Consider the following 15,009-nt stretch of genomic DNA (forward strand, 5'->3'; position numbering starts at 1 on the left):
TTCTAAACATAATAACGATGATAAACAAAAATTATGATTTTATTTAATTAAATAAGCTTAAACATCTAATAAGGCATTATTATTACATTTTAAAATCTTATGATATATGTATAATAAACATTTTTTCCGCGTTCGAGCCATATTTCACTATTGTTTTTGTTGTCAGAAGTATAGTCGTACTCATCCATACATGCTTGAAATTCAATATACATTACATTAGCCTGAGAACGTTGCTGGCTTATCTCCAACGAATTCCTTGAGAACACAATACACAGATACTGTTTTATTATTAAAATAATGGGATTTTTTTATAAAAATCAAAAGAAATGAAGCACTCTGCCCATCTGCCTTTTGTAGGTGGTCTACGCTGGAGTAACGAACGCATCTGTCGGGACAAAAAAATTATTGAAAGGAATACATTATATGTGAATAGGCGTTTATAATGTGGCAGGTAATATATTCCGTTTGATGTTATAATCGGGGTAGCGTGATCTAAATTTGCTTTAGTATATGAAGACTTTCTATATCAGGTATATAACACTCAAATGTGAGAACGGCATTGGCTAGCAATTATCACTCAAGAATATTTAAAAAAATTAAAGAGATTTGTAATCTAATGGACAAATACTTACTGCTTTCTTTTGAACATTCAACATCAAAACCGTAATAGCTTCATCGCGTAAAACTCAGGCGACTACTATCATTGACATAACAACAAACTACTCCAACAGTTAACTTGTCCATTGAAAATTATACCGAGTCAAATCGAAAAACTCAATGAATTAAATCCAATTTAACGAATCAATGTAATACAAAAAGAAAAAAAAAACTAGATTCCGATAGTAATAGTTGTCCAGCAATCGATGATGCTTTAGCCCTTTATTTTTTAATGCTGACAAAATGACAATAGTTTTCGTGTTAGACGGGCGGTGAAAATAACGGTAAAAAGACAAGCACGATATTCTGTAAATACGCCATTTTGAATCAAAACAAACAACTGATTTGACTAAGCGTCATACAAAAGTATTAATGGAAAGAGTATTCATGAAAGTATTAATGTAATGTAAAGAGGTATCAATTGTACAAATAAGTAAACGTTATTTTTGATACGGTTTTATTAGCTTCAGACGTATGTATGTTAGTATGTAACGGAAACTTTGAGCATGATTTTGACCCCCTTCAAAACGTCGGATTAACTCGAAATTTGGCATACTTATTAAGGACCGATGGCAATTCAATATTTTAATTTTTTTTATTAAAAACTTGAAATTCAACAAAAAAATTAAAAATAAATACATAATAGTTTAAAAAAAATACGCTTTTATAGAAATCCAACTAAAAAATAGTAGTTATAAATATTTTATGAGCAGATATGAGTAGAAGGGCTATTTTGATAATATCCCGAAAAGCATCCCACGCTTTTTTATAATAAAATCATTTTTTCTTACACTATAATTGAGACCTTAGAACTTATATCTCAAAGTGGGTGGCGCATTTACGTTGTAGATGTCTATGGGCTCCAGTAACCACTTAACACCAGGTGGGCTGTGAGCTCGTCCACTCACCTAAGCAATAAAAAAAATAAAAAAAACACTATTTTTAATTCAAGTTTATTAAAATTTATGTTCTATTTTTAATTGGATTTTTTATAAAAGCGAATTTTTTAAGTATTTGTTTTTTTTAACTGTTATTTATTGTATTCAAGTCTAGCAGCGTGACGTGCACATGCTCGTTTTCATAAAAATGCAACAAATTACAATCATCACAAAGCAATCGCCGTGATCTTTAACCTCAGAGATCATTCGTTGCTCAATCGGAAATTAATTCATTAAGTTTGCTCGATAAAAAATTAATTTATTGAGATGTTAAGATCGAAATGATCACGAGTTGTCAATTAATTTAAACCGGTGATTCTGTCCGACGCATTCACGTAATGATTCATTTGATTTAGAAAATCGTGACGGATTTACCCTTGAAAAAGAATCGTGAGGGGATCCTTCTCGTATTCGCCGCTGATACGCTAGTATTTGGAAGCGAGAAAGGATTGTAAAAACGTAACGTAGTGGGCATAACAGAATATTAGCGGGTTTTTTTGGCCCTGAATAGATGGACTGATTCACGGGCCGTCTGGTGACCCAAAGTAATAAATAGGTGCTGATAGAGATTTCAACATCGAGATTTGGTACAGTTATTATTGGCACTTCAGGGAAGGCTTCAAAGTCAAGTCAAAGTACCAATCCACGGGAGGAGACGCGTTATTATTTTGCAGAAATTGAAGGTCTCAAAAAATAGCGACAGTCAAGGCGAAACGCGATCGAGTTATACTCGTAAAAAATGAAATGAAATTGTTTGGTAATAAATGAATGAATGAAAAAGATGAGAAACGATTTTTTTTTTGCCAAACCTAAAATTGGTTATGGTAAAAAACAAACAAATGACCATACATCTAATTGGCAGCTAATTGCAATCGTTTACGTAACAAAACCGAGATAATACGTGTGTTTCACATCGTTTAATTGAATATAAACGTGAGATTTTTTCTAATTAAACAATTGTTGTTTGCAGCGTGCGTTCAAAAGAGGTCGGCTTCTTGTTGGTCCCGTGGTATCAGGTCAAACAAACGGCGCTTTCACGTTTGTCGTAAATTCAAGATTTGCAAAGATACACAAGTGTCTTAAATGCTTTATGTAATATTGGTGATGAATTTTAACTAAACTCGCCGTCATTTGGTCGTCAAAATTTTGATCCTTATGCTTCTAGTAATATGGCTGCATTGTTTGTTGTACTCATTGTTTGAAAAGAGTTGACCGAATTTGTTATTGTATATCTCGTTCTGACGCTTTAACTGAACTAGAGGTCCCGCAGTAGTCGAAATTCGACTATAATTAATTGGAATTGTAAGTCTGTACACTATTATGATTGTATTTTATACTTCTATAATCACGAATTTCGCCAAAACTACACTATAAAAAATATTAACAAAGACAAACAATATTTAATCTATTCTCAATTTGACAACAGACGTCAAGAACAAAAGTTTGACAATAAATAGTATGCATGCGTGTGTGCGTCAAATACATGGTATGCAGTGTGTGTAATGTTTTCTTTATTGATTTAATGTATCTTTTATGCATTATTTGAAAAAAATATTAGCATTGTGCATTTCTTCTCTATATTCTTTATAAGTGTGGAAAATTTCATACTCCTCCGTCCGCGCAATTTTCATAAAAAGGGATACAAAGCTTTTGCTTCACGTATTCATATATAGATGGCTGCATTGTTTGTCGTACTCATTATTTGAAAAGAGTTGACCGAATTTGTTATGGTCTATCTCGTTCTGACGCGTTTAACCGAATGAACGGCGCGGCGTAACGGTACTTTTATTGTAAATATTCAGGGCTATTTTCTCGAACAATTATTAAATGTTTTTTTCTATGAAACGATTAATTGCTACAAAAAAAAAATAACATTTTTAACGTGATCTACAGTGTTGATACTATAGCCACATTTCGTCTTGATATACCTTGCGGGTCACCCTTTATGTAATAGACGTCGCCGTGGCCTAAAGGGTAAGACGTCCGGTGCATTCATATCTTGCGAAGCACCGGTGTTCGAATCCCACAGGCAGGTATTAATTTTTCTAATGAAATACCTACGTACTTAACAAAATAAATGTTCACGATTGACTTCCACGGTAAAGGAATAACATCGTGTAATAAAAATTAAACCAGCAAAAATAATAATTTACATAATTACTGGTGGTAGGACATCTGGTGAGTCCGCACGGTTAGGTACCACCCCCCTGCGTATTTCTGCCGTGAACCAGTAATGCGTTTCAGTTTGAGAGATGGGGCAGACCCTGTACTGTAAAAAAAATCTGAGTCCTTAGAACTCATATCTCAAGGTAGTTGGTGGCATTGAAGTTGTTGTAGTTGGGCTCCCGACGGAGCAATAAAAAAATAAAAAAAATTATGACGTAGACAACTGCACAAGCTCACGCCTGATGTTAAGAAGTTATTAGGGCCCATAGACAACTACAACGTGAATGCCACTCACTTGGGACATTAGATCTGAGTCTCCAAACAAAACGCATTACTGTTTCACGGTAGAAATTATAGTAGAAAACATTACACACACTACCATGTATTTGACACAACACATACGTATAAATATACCCTTTGTGTATTATTAATTGTGAAACTTTCGTTCTTCTTTTTCTCCACCTTATCCCACTAGGTGGGGTCGGCACAACTAATTTTTCTCTTCCATTCTCTTCTATCAGCCGTCATCTCAACACTCACTCCTCTCTCTCTCATATCGTCATTCACACGCTCCATCCATGTCTTCTTCGGTCGACCTTTTCCCCCTCTACCTTGCACTACCATTTCCATACATCTCCTAGTCACATGCATCTTCTCTCTACGCATCACATGTCCATACCACTCTAACCGTCCGCTCCTTAATTTGTTGCTTACCGGGGCCACTTTCACACTTCCTCTGATATACTCATTCTCATTTTGTTATTCTTTTAAAATCTGTGGTCAAATTGAGAATATATTAATATTCATTGTCTTTAATATTATTTATTTATAGTGTAGTTTTGGCGAAATCTGTGTTATTATAGAAGTATAATAGTGCTTGACAATAGAACCATAATAATGTTTAAACTTTTAATTTCAATTAATTATAGTCGAATTTCGACTACTGCGGGGACCACTAGTAGTTATAAATAGCTCTTATAATTTGGTTAGATAATTTAATAAAAATCTATCCTATAAATTTACTAAAATTATTTTTTATCATTAATTCTTTGTCATACACGTTCGAGGAATCAAAACTGCGTAATGCCATACCGAGAAGCTACAATCAGGTTAAAGAAATTATCATCAATTATCACGTCACTGTATTTCCTTTAGAAAGTTTAACAAAAGAATGAAATAAACACTATTTGCTAATAGCTACGGTGGTTGAAAACAAGAGAATTAGTTGTAAGGTTCCAAGTTTATTTTGTTCTATATATACTATATTGCAATTGCGATTAATCCAATATTTATTTAGGATCATACATAATAATGATAACTAAATAAGCGGTCTAGCGGTTTGTCAGATATTTATACTATTTTACGGGAAACATAACGTGAATATTGATATTCTTAATAAATGTGGTGCAGACCAGTCAAGCTCAAGTCGTATTCTATTTCTTCTGAACGCGTCTGAAGCGAATGCTTTAAGACGCTAACGTAAACTTTTCAAACTATCAATGCACTATTTCATGTTTTAAATCTTTATATATATTTTGTTAGTTAATAACAAAGTCGTCGTTCAAGTCGTCGTGGCCTAAAGGATAAGACTTCCGGTGCATTCGTGTTGAGCGATGCATCAGTGTTCGAATCCCCCAGGCGGGTATTAGTTTTTCTAATGAAATACGTACTTAACAAATGTTCATGATTGACTTCCACGGTGAAGGAATAACATCGTGTAATAAAAATCAAACCCGCAAAGTTATAATTTGCGTAATTACTGGTGGTAGGACATCTTTTGAGACCACGCGGGTAGGTACCACCACCCTGCCTATTTCTGCCGTGAAGCAGTAATGCGTTTCGGTTTGAAGGGTGGGGCAGCCGTTGTAACTATACTGAAAACTTAGAATTTATATCTCAAGGTGGGTGGCGCATTTACGTGGTAGATGTCTATGGGCTCCAGTAACCACTTAACACCAGATGGGCTGTGAGCTCGTCCACCCATCTAGGAAAAAAAAACAAATTTCGAATATTTCGATGTTTCTTTAAGTTATTTTCGTTTCTAGATAATGTCACCATATCAGTGAATAAAGAAGTTTTTAAAATTGCCTTTATAGAGTGACAGAACGTTCGTAGTCCTCCCAATATAAAGAAATCTGTAACATAACTCAGTTCTGTAGCAGATTTTAGTTTTATTTTTCTAAGTAACTTGACTCTTTTATTCGATGTCAGGTAGCATGGCTTATCCTCCCCGGAAACGACTTGAAACCAGGTGCATTAAATGACGGTTAACGCGAAATGTTTGAGGCCTCAACACTGTTTTTCTTCGCCATTTAAAAACGCAAACCGTTCGTTTCTATTCCATTCAAAATCGATCCTTCAATCAACTGTCAGAGCGCGAAAACCGTTTATCGATATTACAAAACAAATGAGGTGCATGACTAGACAATTTATTATCGACCACGTGACCTATTAATTAACAATATTTACGATTAATATAGATTTTATCTGTAGCTACTAAACGATTGTTAACCGCAAGCGATTCGTTTTTAATGTCGTTAATTATAATCTGTATTGTTCACTTCAAAACGTATATTAACTATTTATTGCATTTGTTTTAAGATAGTTTCGTAATTGTTTTAAACACGATCGTAAATGCTTTACAAATATTGTTCATGTTATAAAGATTTATTTGCTATAAAGTTTTTAGTAGTTCAGTGACGTTGTAGGTTCGAGTTGGTATGGTGCAAGCTACGGAATGATGGTTCAAAGGTCAAAGGTTCTTCATGATACATTATTACGTTCAGCTATCAATCAGAAAACATGAGTGTTAGACTCCGACTTCCCAGATCTTTGCTACTTCTCTATTATCCTAATAGTATTATCTTCATTTTTCATCTCTCTCTCTCCTTACTCGGTCTCTTCATTACTGAAATCGTCTGGTCGTCTCTAGCTTGAAGCGTCGATAGCCTTAAGCACCATCCCTTTCCACGTCTTCTTTTCCTCGGCGGTCTTTTTAAGTTTCGGTTATTGGCAGGCCGGTGAGCGTCTTTACCAGATCTGACCAACCTAAAATATATTTTGTAATATAGCTAGCTTTTATTATATTGTAAAGTAGTAGACCTGGATACTGCAATTCTACCTTGGCACAATCAACACGATCGTGTTTTAAGTACCTACATTTTGATGTCATGTATGCCTAATAGGCACCAGACCGCGTGGAAGGTTTGGATCGACCAAGTCAAGTCGGCACTTGGCGGTTGTTTACATGAGCGTACCAGGCTCACCAAAACTGGGAGAAGTGGCAATTACTTGTGAGGCGCATAACATCTGCTCACAGCAATGATACTGAATGATGACCACGACCGCTCTGACAAGAGTGATACGACAAGGATATTAAGCTAGATAGCAGCTATGGACTTCCATACAAGCATCTATATATTAATAAGTGAAGCGAAAACTTTGTACCACTTTTTACGAAAATTGCGCGGACGGAGGAGTATGAAATTTCCCACACTTATAGAGAATATAGAGAAGTAGTGCATAATGCTAATGCTTTTGTTTAAATAATGCATAAAAGATACATTAAATCAATAAAGAAAACATTACACACACTGCCATGTATTTGACGCACACACGCATGCATACTATTTATTTATTGTCAAATTCTTTTCTTACATTTCTTATTTCTTCTTGACCTCTGTGGTCAAATTGAGAATAGATTAAATATTGTTTGTCTTTATTAATATTTTTCTATAGTGTATGTAGCCTTGGCGAAATTTGTGATTATAGAAGTATAATAGTCTTTGAAAATAGAATCATAATGGTGTACAAACTTTTAATTTCAATTAATTATAGTCGTATTTCGACTACTGGGCGACCACTAGTAATATAAATTGCGTGAGTTCGACTGGGCGTCTAAGGCAAAAAAGTTTCACCTCCACGTAACCAACCAATTTGTTTTAAAAAACTTTCGTAAAATAATTTCTTGGTATAGTTGCGATTCCTTTTGCGGGGATGTTTAATCGATAACATCGCCGGTAGTTATTTAAAACGTTCTCGGTCGCGTAGGTGAGTGTTCGGAACACTGGAACAATAAATCGTACGCTCGCCATGTACACTCAGTAGGCTCTCTAAGTTTTATCGATAAAATTCACGCGCAACACTTTAGCTCTGTTCATTTTTACACTTTATACAATTTTAATAAGGCATTTATTTGTTATATTCATCTCCGTTTGTTTATTGAATTGCAATAAAGTTTATTGTCATTAAACGTAGGTATCGTAAGTAAATTGGAAAAGTGATAAGTGAAATTTTTGGAATCATCATCATCATCATCAGCCTTTATCTGCCCACTGCTGAACATAGGCCAATGCCTTCCGCATAATGCGGTCCTCCGCTTTCCGCATCCAACGACTTCCCGCCGTGCGCACTAAGTCGTCGGTCCACCTGGTTGGATTCGCAATCTACAAAAAGAAAGAGAATGACATACTTAGCAATTCTGGCTGGCACCTTAAGTATTTTGGGGGGTTTCCCTATGCTGGCTTGAAGACCGGCGAGGGAAACTCAAGAAGTCGACATATAAGTTGCTCTATATGTACTCCACGAGCTATGCTAGTACTGACTCAGCGGGATATCCCGGGTACGAGTTGGTGGCGCCGTCTGGGTGGGCTTCGGATAGCCCGCTGACCGAGAAGTTAGGTGATCGCAGCGCCGATTATCACCCGTTCAGCGATAGAAGGCTTAGTTGGTTCAGATAATCTCTGTTTGCTGCCCCCAACAGGTAAACGAAACGCAATTACTCGCTGACAAAAAAAATTAATCCAAATTCTAAAACCTGAATTCGATATTTTGACAACGTGTTATTTTATTATTTATGATCTAATTTCATGAGTTTAAATTTCATAGTCAAACAGTAAACGGCAATAATTCGATCGAGGTCGCAATAATTTTGCCTATTCTGACCCTAAAGCCATTCTGTGCTACAAATTAACAACATGCACTCAATTTATAACGTTATTATAATGAAGCATAAATATTCTCACGCAAAGCATCTGGTCAAATCCGATTTGAAAAAGAAAAAAAATGAATACACACATAAATATTTCTTATGTGATATTTTATAACCGGATTGTGAGAGTATTTTAGTGCGATGGAAACACGGTCGGAACCGGTCCTAGCAAATTGTACCTGTTGTTTTGTGAGCACTCGATGTTGAACGAAGTCAGAGCCATTACAAAATATTTCATGCGTATTGGGTATGTATTTTAAACGGTTCCCTATTGATTTTGGATATGGCATTAGGAATACGACGCTTTAAAATTGACTCCAATTGGTTAAATATATTTCTTATCGGATGCAGACGAGTGGACCACCTGAGCGTGTATGCAAACGATCTATTTTATGCCTACCTTTGACGGCAGCACAATCTAGAGATGGATCGTCCGTGGCAAAAAAAACCATGGAATGCACTATCGATAAAACTAGTTTAGTCCAGGGATTCATTCTGGAAAATCATCCGAACTCTAAACTATTTCCATACAACGTCCATATTAATATACAGGATGTTCTATAAGTTACACAATAGTGAAAAGTCTCACATTGGCTGAAAACAAAATCATACCCAATATACTCATTTATACAAAATGAAAAGTGAAAAAGCAATAAGGCTTTAAAAGCTAAAATAATTGTATGAAATTGTATGAATGAAAACAACACGAAAATTTAATTTTAAATAGTCTATAATTTTATGTTAACGATTTTGTTATATCTGTAGCTGGGGCGTTTATTTAAAGTTTCGGTAAACTCTTAAAATCGTCTGGGCCGTGAGCTCGCACACCTACATTTGCAATGACAAAGCCCACTACTTTAATTAAAAAAAAAAAAAAACTCCTCTGCATATGTCGTTAAGTGTTATAAATAGAGCTACTCATTAAAACATATTAGAATTCTATATTTTTTTAATTAAATTAGTTTGAATTTGGAATTTATTGCCAACTAGCTGACCCGGCAGACTTCGTAGTGCCTCAATCGATAAATAAAATACCTAAACTTTTGTATAAACTAAACTTAAAACAAACAAAAGGAATCCGTCCGACGGGGGACACATCAAAGGAAAAACGAAATTGTTATTTTTATTTAATTCCGAGCATTTTCATATTTATCTACCTTTTAAACCTTTTCTGGACCTCCACAAATAATTCAAGATCAAAATTAGCCAAATCGGCGCAGCCGTTCTCGAGTTTTAGCGAGACTAACGAACAGCAATTCATTTATATATATATAGATTATACATAAATTTCGTTTCAAATGGCCAGTATTAAAAAACAGCAACTTCTAAGCGAAATAACTATTATTATACTTACTCCTAAACTAGAACATTTATTACTGAGCACGGTCGCGTGACATTTACTATTGATTTTTAGATCATTTCCTTGTTCGTACAGTAACGTGATCAAAGCCAATAGTCATTTAGACTGTATTCTCTTTGGTGTTACAACGAAATTACAAGACACTAGACTGGTAATATTGGGTTATCAGTACCGTAGCAGGGTTGGCGATTGAACGAATTAAAAAGTAACGAAATAAGGACGAATGCTAGGATTAATTTGGAATTTTTTATTGATTTTTATAGATCTTCTTCATCCATCTTCCATCTTCATAGTTTATGTCACACATTAATGTGTAAAACAATTCCACATTGAAAATAAAAATGAAATCTTGTATGTAAACTAAACTTTTTTTGAAACTTAGCAACCTCATTGTAAGTTACGTAAAAACACGGTAGTGTTATAGATGTATCTTCTGTCAAGATAACAGAAGAAAAAATGTAGGTATAATAGATAAAGAATGACAATTAGCATAAAATTTTTAGGTTTAAGCTCCCTTGGAAAAATCAATTAAGTCTTAAGTGATTATGAAAAAAACAAAAACTATCTATAACATTATTCGGCATATCAAGCCATACGTAACGGTAGGCAGCGGCTTGGCTCTGCCCCTGGCATTACTGAAGTCCATGGGCGACGGTAACCACTCACCATCAGGTGGGCCGTATGTTCGTCTGCCCTCAAGGGCAATAAAAAAAACGTAGATTTACTTTGTGATTAGCTTGTTTAGAATCAAATAAACGTTTAGAACCGTTTTGACCGTAAGTAATTACATGTACATAGATGGGTATGTACATACATAATTTAAACGTACGTTTGGGTTTTCCCTTCAACCTGTTCAACTAATTTGTATGAAGCGCACTTGGGTATGTCTCTACAACGAAGCAGTCATGGGTTCAGGTTGATAGGTGAGTTGTCAATGTTGGATACCTAGGTGTTTTGTTACAAAATTGAGCTTTCAATTAAATAACAAGGCGTGTAGATACATCGTGATGTGTATGAACTTCTTTAACCACGTAACGATTCGTTGCCCCTAAATTTCTTCATCCATCTAGAGAAATAAGTAAAGTCATCCAGGTAAAGCCATCTAGATAAATGAGTAAATCATCCTCTACTTATTTCATCCTCAAATCAGCTGTTGTGTATACAGTTGAGGATTCAATCACACGTATAACGGTGGGGTGGTGGCATTTAGTTTGTGTTTGAGCTGTGGAAGTACACCAGATAAGCCCTGTGCTATGCTTGGGCTGTGAATGCACACCAGATAAGCCCTGTGCTGCGTTTGGGCTGTTGAAGCACACCAGATAAGCTCTGTGCTGCTTTTGGGCTGTTGAAGCACACTAGATAAGCTCTGTGCTGTGTTTGAGCTGTGGCAGCACACCAGATAAGCCCTGTGCTGTGTTTGGGCTGTGGAAGCACACCAGATAAGCCCTGTGCTGTGTTTGGGCTGTGGATGCACACCAGATAAGCCCTGTGCTGCGTTTGGGCTGTTGAAGCACACTAGATATATCCCGTGCTGTGTATGGGCTGTGGAAGCACACCAGATAAGCCCTGTGCTGTTTTTGGGCTGTGGAAGCACACCACATAAACCCTATGCTAGTTCATTCAGTTGTGGAGGAAAAAAAATGGCTTCTGAATAAAAGTTCAACGAGTACACAAGTTTCAAACCTGACAACCTTGCCTTCTGAAACGAGGTAGCGCTTGTTTTGTATGGATAATGAGTGCACTAACAGGAGTTTTCCGAGGAATGCTCAAGATCTAGTGTTTACGTCCACTTTCTGGCGTTTAACGTTTTGCACGTGCAATTATATTCAATTGACACATGTATACTTTAGGATGCCAGGTGCACATCATTGGGTATACTAGATTCACGGGATGTCCTTGTCACTATTCCCATATTAGACACTCCGAATGAATTTCATAATTAAGTAAACGCTTTGTAATATACCCACTGCTTTAAATGTATCAAGAAGTGTTCAATAAAAATTGTAATGCTTATAAGTTACAGATGAAACATTCTTAAAATCTCAGGAAATATTAATTAGTTTCAATAAACAAACAAAAATTAGTTATCGATAAATCATTACGACCATTGAAGCGACACGCTGATGATGGCCAAATTAAATCCCGACTGAGAGCTTTTCAAAGTGTAAATTTAATAATAAAAACAAGGTAAAAATATCTTCAATTATTTTCGCGTTAATTTACCGCTTGTGAACAAAAACTTGAAAGACATCAAGTTTTGTACAGACACGTGAAACGGTATTGAAGCAGAGGTCAGTTTAATATTGCAAAAAATAATATTTAAGTCTTTATTTGAAGACGTAAGCGATGTTTTTGACGTTTTCAGTAGCCTTCGTTAAGAATAGCCGTATTGTGAATTCGTCTGGAGAGCTGTAGAAAAATATATAGATAAGAAGTTAAAATAAGTTCCTATCTTCTTTGCAAAACGACTCGGTAGCATGCGTCTACCGTCTTGCTTTATAAACTCTGGGTACTATTGGTGCAGTCTTCGTTAAATGCAATCAACGACACTTTGATACAAAATTCGAGTAATGCACAATATTATTTTACTTATTACATGCAAAACTCTTCACTGTAAGAAAAAATTTTTTTTATTGTAGTATTAAAACAGAATTTCGGTAGAGGTCTACGTCGACATTAACGAAATCGCATTATAGAATCTTAAAACGCAAAATACGTTGACTTTCTGACGTCTCTCGCGTTATTCGCACTATTAAATGACTTTATAGAAAATCGAATGTAAATTCAAAAATATGTAAGTCAAAGTCAAATGTAAATTGAAGGTCGAATGTAAGTCGAATCTAAATTCAACGTCAAGTCAAAAGTAAATTTACCATGGAAATATACTCCCAGCAGCTTAATGTTTGTTCATCAAACGACTGCCTCAACTCTGTCTCTAACATATTTTTTTTATTCCTAACTCCACAACTACCTACTCTGTCCTATCACCAGTTACGCAAATTATAATTTTGCGTGTTTGATTTTTATTACACGATGTTATTTCTTTACTGTGGAATCGTGAACATTTGTTAAGTACGTACATACACTATATCGAACATAGAAGTTCACTGGCGTTCATATATTTTACTAAGCCTTTCTTAAGAAGCTATTTCTAGTAATTTACTATAAAAGTCACTATAAAACTTCTAAGGGATAATAGATAGTAGTGATCGCAATAAAAAAAACGTGTGAAAATAATATAGTTTGGTGCAGAATTCATAGTCTACCCTACAAATTCAGTTTATTCTAAATTGTATTTGTTTTTATAAAGGCAAATTATGAAAAATAATAATAAAGTAGACACAAAATTCGAAGTCATTAAATTGTTTATTTTAGTCATACTTACGTATATCTTATCCTGACAGACTATAATATATCGAGGGGTGAAAAGCTAATTGGTCCAAGCGACGTTTTTGTATCTTTACAGGAGAGCTATTTCAAGTTTAAATTTGGAAAAAATAAAATCACAAAAAAACTTCTTCAGCCATCTGAATTGTGTAAACTTATTCAAATTCAATTAAAAACATAGAGCTGTTGATGCTAATACCAAATAAAACGCACCTTTAATTACAAAGATAAATGTCGCGTTTTAAGTGACATGTTGCTTAAACGAAATAGCCTTTTCCCCTCGATTTGATGATGTGATATCAATAAATTAAAAAACAATAATATTTTAGTTTAAAATCGAATAATGCAGACTTCGACAATTAAAGGAACAAGTACCTTAGCCACTCTAAAATAGACTCCAGTATAGTATATTACTTCGAAGCCACCTATTTAAAATATCTGTTGAGGCAAAGATAAATTTTGTAGGGTGCAATGGAATCTGTGAAGTAAAATCGCTTCTTGTCGATTACCAGACGTCTACTTCAATTCTAAAGAAAAACTATGAATCTGTCTCGAAGGACTGCAATGGTGCCTAGATGTTATCGATATCACATATCACATGAGTGCCGATCGCATCTCGCGTGTATAATGGAGGCAGGTGATTCAACACTGTGGGCCGTTCACAGGAAACTGAGCGAATTTGCATGCAATGCTGTGGCTTTTCTTCGGGAATGTGGATATTTCAATGTTGTTTAGAGGTGACTCGATGTAAATTTAAGACTGAAAGTACGAATGTTTTGGGTATTATTTCTCATGTATGTTATAATTTCTAGAAATTAGAGCCATTTATTTATGCGTGATATAAAAAAAAATACCTGTATGAAGAAGGGTGAGAAAATCGTTCTACAGTATAATTGAGACTTAGGCCAAGTTTACTTAAGCAAATAAAAATGTGATGTAAAATTTCGATCCTACGATAAAAGTATATGTTCATAATCGCAAAATGTACTCTTAGCGATTAAGGTTAGATTATTATAATACTGGCTATTAAATTACTGGTGGTAGGACCTCTTGAGAGTCCGGGCGGGTAGGTACCACCACCCTGCTTATTTCTGCCGTGAAGCAGTAATGCGTTTCGGTTTGAAGGGTGGGACAGCCGTTGTAACTATATCTGAGACCTTAGAACTCATGTCTCAAGGTGGGTGGCGCATTTACGTTGTAGATGTCTATGGGCTCCAGTAACTACTTAACACCAGGTGGGCTGTGAACTCGTCCACCCATCTAAGCAATAAAAAATATAAATATAACCAACCTGTTTGTTCTCCTTCGACAAAATAAGTATTATTCTTTATTCTGACAAACAGGGGCTAGGTGAATAAATCATTGTTGAATGCCAACGACATCCCAGACGATTTTCAAACGGACCTAACTGTAATTTAAAATTAAATGTCCAAATACGTTCCTGTTCAATCGAACTGGACAACTCGTAACCGAACCGCCAATCACTACTTCCTTTTCACTACAAACCACAT

At 35.3% G+C, this 15,009-nt stretch overlaps 1 protein-coding gene and 1 long non-coding RNA gene across 7 annotated transcripts in view; one reads left to right on the plus strand and one right to left on the minus strand.

The window, feature by feature from the left end:
* The window catches only part of LOC101741348 (cadherin-99C), a 171,500-nt gene that overhangs the window by 98,131 nt on the left and 58,360 nt on the right, over positions 1 to 15,009 (plus strand). The window lies entirely within an intron of this gene.
* LOC134199086 (uncharacterized) lies at positions 25 to 1,188 on the minus strand. The gene is made up of 2 exons (XR_009973446.1): positions 633 to 1,188; positions 25 to 385 (listed from the first exon to the last, which is right to left on the minus strand). It is a non-coding gene; the product is annotated as an uncharacterized LOC134199086 (long non-coding RNA).

The sequence above is a fragment of the Bombyx mori genome, chromosome 6 (genome assembly GCF_030269925.1).
Source record: "Bombyx mori chromosome 6, ASM3026992v2".
Classification (NCBI taxonomy): domain Eukaryota; kingdom Metazoa; phylum Arthropoda; class Insecta; order Lepidoptera; family Bombycidae; genus Bombyx; species Bombyx mori.